The 7,413-nt window shown below is 40.1% G+C and overlaps 1 protein-coding gene across 3 annotated transcripts in view; it reads right to left on the bottom strand.

Annotated features, from left to right (window-relative positions):
* Nucleotides 1-231: 231 nt before the first annotated feature.
* Nucleotides 232-7,413, bottom strand: part of gigyf1a (GRB10 interacting GYF protein 1a) — a 39,658-nt gene continuing 32,476 nt past the window's right edge. For all 3 annotated transcript variants that reach the window (XM_047385461.1, XM_047385460.1, XM_047385462.1), the window contains one exon: nucleotides 232-2,794. The gene's annotated coding sequence lies outside the window, so the exon portion shown is untranslated. The remainder of the gene's footprint in view (nucleotides 2,795-7,413) is intronic.

Below are 7,413 nucleotides of genomic sequence, written 5' to 3'. Positions count from 1 at the left end.
CCAACTAGTATTGAGGGCAAATACGGTAAATTACATGGTAAAATTCCTTATGCATTATTAACATTTTCTCAGAAACTGAATTTTAAATATCTAAGCCATAATCTTCAAAAACCACAGAAATCTTTGCCTAAAATATATCACTAACAAATATTTTCTCAATTGAATTGCTGAAATAAACTTCTCAATTGTATTTTGAGATGCATGTGTAAAAAAAACAAACTGACAACTAAATGCTGTTTATTTAGTATTTATTTTGTTCTTCAAACAGGAGCCAAACTATTTACACATGTTTCACTTGTTCTTTTTCATTTAATGTACAGTTTGCTGTTATTTGAACAACATTCAACAGACTCGAAACAAAGGGAGCTGAGCTGACTGGGCTACAATAACTAATCAACCAGAATCAGATTTAAATTTGCTGCAAAAGAATAACAATCAATTTAGAGGTCCCCAATCAATCGTCCTCTATTCTTCTTTTTAGACAAAGGTACTGCAGGTTACATTATCATAAAAGCCCTTTTTAGTAAAGTAAAAATACTGAATGTCATCTTAAAAATATGCTACAGTTGCTTAAAGCACATTTTTGCATAATAAATGAACACACTAAGCTCTCTTTACATACTCAGATCCAGCTGATTGGTCCAGTCTTTGCAGATTCAGTGCAATCAGGTACACAGACCAAAGAGAGCTAAAGCTTCACCTCCAAAACCAACCATTCTCAAACAGAGACAATTTGCTGTCATCAACTAACAGTGTGTACCTTTCTATTTTTTTTTTTTAATTTATTTTTAGTTTAATGAAAATCTGAGAAATGTTAAACATATGGCTCTCCACCCAGGGTGGTGTGTTCTGGTGAGGGTGGGGGCGTCACCATTAGCAATTGAAAAGAAAAAAAAAAAAAAACCCACCAGCTGCACAGTTGCTTTCTAATATTTTTTTTTTAGCTTAATCGCATGTTCAGTCAATGGGGAGCAGCGCCCCCCCCCCCCCCCGCTGTTTTGCACTGTAGGAAAACATAACTGTTTGCTGCACCTGGGCACTGAGGCTCAAGCTGGTGTCTAATCTGCAGCTACAAGTTCAATACTAAATTAAAGGGCCATTTCAACTTTTTTCAAACAAACTGGCCCTACATTTGATGATCCCTAGTTTAAAATCCTAAAATCTCAAAGGTAGATTGGGGCATGGATAAAATTCCTAGTTTCAGCCAAGTTATATAAAATGTTTCCTTTTTCCCCCCAGAATAGCGTTCATCAGGGTTGGAGGTGTGTGTGTTCGGTTTAACGTGGGAACAGGGGCTACGCCACGCACAAACTGCCACTGGGTTTGCCCCACAAATGGGAATCATCTGGTAATTCTTTCACATATTTTCAATTTAAAATGACCACCTCTACCAAGTAACCTGCAGCACATTTTTCTCACTACCGTATAAGTCATTAGAGAAATCTGAATGGACAAAATTGTTCATACAAATCTAAATGCAAAGGACTATCGAGGCTGGCCAGGAAAACCTCGATCAACAGATTTCCAATTATACATCAGTCAAGCCTTCTCTTAGCATGCATACGAGCCTGAGAGATGCTCTCAAACATGCTAATCTGTATGCTGTAAAGAGTACAAATGCACTAACTCGTATCTAAAATTTAAGGTTGACCAATTAACCCAAGCTGCATATTTAAGCCCAGTTCTGATGCGGCGTCATGAGGGGCGGTTATGTAAATGTAACCCAGTCGGCTCAGCGCCAACGAGTACAGACTTCAGCTCGTTCAGCCCACACCACCTTCAGAAAACCAAAAAATAAAATAAAAAAATACTCCGAACAAATTCACTCTGCATTTTCATGAAAACAAGAGCAACAAAATCCGAATTTTGATTAAAAAAAACCAACAAAAAACATTAAACACTTGCCGCTCTACTCTGTAGTTAGCTAGTAACTTTTAAAGGTGATTGGATGTACATGTATGAGGTCTATACACAACAATTCTGTTAGCCAACAGGAAAAGCACTGTTCTTAAACCTGAATACAGTTAACGAGGTGGTTTCCAACTAAAGTTTTTCATTGAGAACATTTTCAGTCATTCAAGACTCAACTATACAATTTAAGGCATGTCGAACAGTAAAATAAAGCAAAACCCCACTATGAGAAACAGAAAAGTAACCCAAACCAACTTTTACATTATTTACAAATCACATCCATTCAACTGATGAGCGCTGATGTGAGCGCTATGTCTCTGTGAGTTGATATTTATGGATCTCAATGATGTGTAACTCCTGCTGGAAATGTGCATGTAGTGTATGTTTGCTGCTCCTTTGGACGTGAGAATTTCTGCAACATGTTTGTGTACTCGTCGTGTTTTAGTCTTTTTGTTTTGTACAAATCTTTCCAAGTCTATCCAGTTCCACGGCAGCAGGGGTTTCAGACAGCCGCAACCTCTCTGTGTTTTCTTGTCTTTGACGTCTCAGACTGGAGAGCTGGTTGTACATCTCACTTGGTTAGGAGGCTTCAACGCAACCGTCCGTCCAAGGCTTCAGGCTGAGGTGGATAACGACCAGCACGTGCCCGTTTTGCTCTCTTCCTCACTGGAGAGCGTCTGATCAAACCCCGAGCCAAACGCGATGGTCGGCGAACTGTCCGACTGATAATGCCGATTGGCCTGCCTAGTCCGAGGACGAGGCAAGTGTCTTAGGGTAAAAAGTTCAAAAGAGCAGGTTTAGTTTATTAGTTGAGCTGATTCATGGGTTGGCCGCAGATTAAATCCTCATCACAGAGGGCAGCAAATGAAGCAACGCCAATCTCCTGTGAAGAGGACAGACAGAAAGCAAGCGAGACAGAGTTGAGAAAACAATCTTCTTAAAATTAAGGCTAGTCATCAACTAGATTGAGGTTGACCGCATTTCTTGGTCCTTCACTCCATCAACTTTTTACAACCCTCTAAGAAGCTAATTAATCATCGATTCTCATTGATTCTCCTAATGTAAACCACAGCCTCAACAATATGCACTTTAATGCCATGTAATGTTACACTTACCACCAGAGGGTCACACTCTTAACTGGAATTAACTGGAAGTAATATGTGACTTCTAAGGATTTATTTGATTTTTTTTCCCAGGGTGAAGTGTTCAAAATAAACAAACAAAAAAATAAGTTTTTTAAGACTGGTTCCCTCTATCACATTCGGGGTGTTTGGACCAAAATGCAGATCAGACAGCTAAACTGGAGGAGTAGAAGGGACTTCTGCCTAAGAGTGGTTGAGTAAAACATATGGAGGTCTCCTGTATTATGTTGTAAATGAGGAGAAAGGTGACAGGAACAAAGCCTTTTCTTCCAAAGAAAAGCAGTCAGGCCTGGCTAAGATCTATAACACTGATGAAACCAAACTTGAATGTTTCATCACACCATAACCACCATGAAATATGGGTTTACACAGCAATGACCTGTTTGAAGAGTTTCAGTCAGGTTTCAGAGCTCATCATAGCACTGAAACAGCTCTGCTGAAAGTCACTAATGATATTCTTATGGCCTCAGATAACGGACTTGTGTCTGTACTGGTTCTGTTAGATCTCTGTGCTGCATTTGATACAGTCAATCATAATATTCTCTTAAAAAGGCTGGAATATGCTGTAGGGATCAGGGGAACAGCGCTAGTCTGGTTTAAATCTTATCTGTCTGACAGATTCCAGTTTGTTCATGTAAATGATGAATCATCTTTACACTCCCAAGTTTTAATTGTGGAGTACCACAGGGTTCATTACTTGGGCCAATTCTTTTTACTTATATATGCTTCCAATAGGTCAAATTATCAGGCAGCATGGGATAAATGTTCACTGTTACGCTGATGACACTCAGCTTTACTTATTCATGAATCCTGATGAGCCCAACCAGTTAGATAGACTACAAGCATGTCTTGAAGACATAAAAACTTAGATGAAAGTTTCCGCTTCTAAATTCAGACAAGACAGAAGTTGTCGTCTTTGGACCGGAGTCTTTAAAAAAGAAACTGCTTAGTCAATCACTTAACCTGGATGGCATTAAATTGACCACTGATAATAAAGTAAAAAACCTTGGTGTTATTTTTGACCAGGACATGTCATTTAAATCCCATATTAAACAGGTTTCTAGGATTTCCTTCTTTCATCTCCGGAAGATCGCCAAAATTAGAAATATCTTATCCAGGAGTGACGCTGAAAAACTAGTCCATGCATTTGTTACTTCAAGGCTGGACTATTGTAATTCTTTACTATCAGGATGTCCACAAAATTCAATTAAAAGCCTTCAGCGGATTCAAAATGCTGCAGCAAGAGTTCTGAGGAAAATTAAAAAGAGAGATCATATTTCTCCTATTTTAGCTTCCCTTCATTGGCTCCCTGTTAAATCCAGAATAGAATTTAAAATTCTCCTCCTCACATATAAAGCCCTTAGTGATGTAGCTCCATCATACATCAGAGATCTGATTGTTCCATATGTTCCTAACAGAGCACTTTGTTCTCAGACTGCAGGTTTACTGGTGGTTCTTAGAGTCTCTAGAAGTAGAATGGGAGGCAGATCCTTTAGTTATCAGGCTCCTCTCCTGTGGAACCAGTTCCCAGTTTTAGTCCGTGAGGCAGACACCCTGTCTACTTTTAAGGCTAGGCTTAAAACCTTCCTTTTCGATAAAGCTTATAGTTAGAGTGGCTCAGTTTATCAGGGAGGGAGCCTTCCTCCCTCCCTGTTGGATGGAGTAAGGGGGAGTCAGGTTTAGCCTAAACTGGCTCAGTTATGGTTGAGGTGCAAACATACCCTCCATTTCCTCTCTTTTTAGTATAACAATGACCCTCAGTGGGACCCTTTGTGGGATTCCTTGAGACGACATTGTTGTAAATAACGTTTAACTAAATAATCTGAACTGAAACTATCTCTGTAGTTATGCTGCTATAGGCTTAGGCTGCTGGAGGACATAACAACCACTTTCACCCTCTACGCTACATTCTCACACTACTCTCCAATATTGCATTATTTGCTGTTATTTCAGTTTTTAACATTGTTCTCTCTTTTCTCTTCCTAGAAGCTACACCTGGCCTGGCTCTGTGTCTACCTGTGACACCTTTCTGGAGAGGGGAATTGTCCGAGCTTCTGCTGGCAACAACTTAATGCTCACCCTCTACCGATGATCCACATGGCCCTGTCTTTTAGTGTTTAACCCTTTCTTTTTCCTAGACATGGCAATTGACTGAGCTTTTACTGTAACTAATTATATGTGCTCTCTTTCAGACTCTAACCTTGAAAACTGGCTCAGAGTTTATCTGTTCTTTCTTTCTAGATGAAACGACTAAAGGAGCTACATCCATTAACATTTACTTTTCCTTCCCATAGAAAGAACTCCTGGATCAGTGCTTCTTTGTTCTCTTTGTGTCTCTGCTCTGTTCTCTCAAACCCCCAGTTGGTCGTGGCAGATGGCCGCTCACACTGAGCCTGGTTCTGCTGGAGGTTTCTTCCTGTTAAAAGGGAGTTTTTCCTCTCCACTGTCGCTACATGCATGCTCAGTATGAGGGATTGCTGCAAAGTCAACACCAGTGACTGTCCACTGTCTCTACATGTTCATCCAGGAGGAGTGAATGCTGCAAGTCACTGACTGGATGCAATCTGCTGGGTTTCCTTAGATAGAAAAACTTTTTATCCAATTTGAATAAAAAGCTAACTCCGACTGCATGGTTAGGATTAATTGGATTAATTGGAATGTATGTACATGACTTGAAATCTGTATGATTCGATTGAATTGACTTAGCCCATTTTAAAGTTACCCACTTTTAACACAATGCAACAGGAAACACTCTCCATCATACATCAGAGATCTGATTGTTCCATATATTCCTAACAGAGCACTTTGTTCTCAGACTGCAGGTTTACTGGTGGTTCCTAGAGTCTCTAGAAGTAGAATGGGAGGCAGATCCTTTAGTTATCAGGCTCCTCTCTTGTGGAACCAGTTCCCAGTTTTAGTCCGTGAGGCAGACACCCTGTCTACTTTTAAGGCTAGGCTTAAAACTTTCCTTTTCGATAAAGCTTATAGTTAGAGTGGCTCAGTTTATCAGGGAGGGAGCCTTCCTCCCTCCCTGTTGGTAGGAGTAAGGGGGAGTCAGGTTTAGCCTAAACCGGCTGTTATGGTTGAGGTGCAAACACACCCTCCATTTCTTCTACCTGTATGACCCCTTCTCTTTTCCAATAGTTATAATCAGTCTGACAGAGAGAGGTCCCCTCAATCCTTGTGGTTTTTAATATAACAATGGCCACCAGTGGTCTCTAGATGGACAAACTTTATCAGTTTATTATTTGACTTAGTACCCCTACACATAGCCCATTCTAAAATGGCCAAACTAACACCCAGTAGTTAAATTCAACCTCCCCAACAACCCTACACCATTCCAGACCTTTTGTAAAGTGCCTTGAGATGACATGTGTTGTGAATTGACGCTATATAAATAAAACTGAACTGAATTGAATTGGTAGTGGTAGCATTATGATTTGGGATCCCCTTTCACCAGAGCAAGATGGGTAAAAAGTAACGGCTCCAAATATTGGTCGGTTTTGACCCAAAACCTTCATATAGAAAGCTGAGGATGAAAAATGATTTTATTTTCAGTGTCATAGTGGGTCCAAGCATGCACCCATATCAACAAACGAAAGGCTTCAACAGAAAATAAAACTGTTCTGAAACAGTCGAGCTAGACCAAACTGGCACAGAAAATCTGTGAGGTCGTTTGAAAATGGCTGCAGACAAAAGTGATCAGTCGCTAGGTAGAGTTTGGAAGTTTTGTTGCCGATGTATCAAAGATGACTGAATACCAAAAGGTGCTTCAAAAAAATTGATTTTAAGGTGGGCACATCTGCTTCTTAAAATCCTTTTTCCTTCCAACAGATTCATAAGTTAGCAAAACTATTTCTATAACACCTTTAACAGATATAAAAATCACAAAGTGATTCACAATAAACCGATGTTAGTATTGGGCCCTGATCACAGGACCGCAGGGACCTGCTAGGGATATAGAGGTGCAGAAGTCATGTAAAATAGCCTGGTGCCTGTTCATGAGGGGCTCTCCAAGTTGGTAAAATAATCTTAAACTGCATCATGAAATAAATTGGAATCCAGTGTAGTCTCATTAAGACCGGAGTCGCATATAAAAACATGGAGGATTTGGTCAGAAGCCTGGCAGCAGCGTTTTGGAACAACCTGCAGCCGTTCTAGTGAGGCTTTGCCAAGACATGCATAGAGAGCACTGGGTGATGAAACAAAAGCATGAATAAATAGTTTCAGTTCACATCATGAGACAATGGAGACCAGTTTACCAGATGATAAAAACAGGAGTTGAACCAGAGACTTGACATGTGCATCCAAAATAAAACTTGGGTGAAAGGTTCTGTGGGGGGTCCACGTGTCGGATTCA

This window comes from Girardinichthys multiradiatus, chromosome 14, assembly GCF_021462225.1.
Source record: "Girardinichthys multiradiatus isolate DD_20200921_A chromosome 14, DD_fGirMul_XY1, whole genome shotgun sequence".
NCBI lineage: Eukaryota > Metazoa > Chordata > Actinopteri > Cyprinodontiformes > Goodeidae > Girardinichthys > Girardinichthys multiradiatus.
The sequence above is the reverse complement of the archived record's forward strand: the minus strand, read 5'-3'. Positions and strand labels throughout refer to the sequence as shown.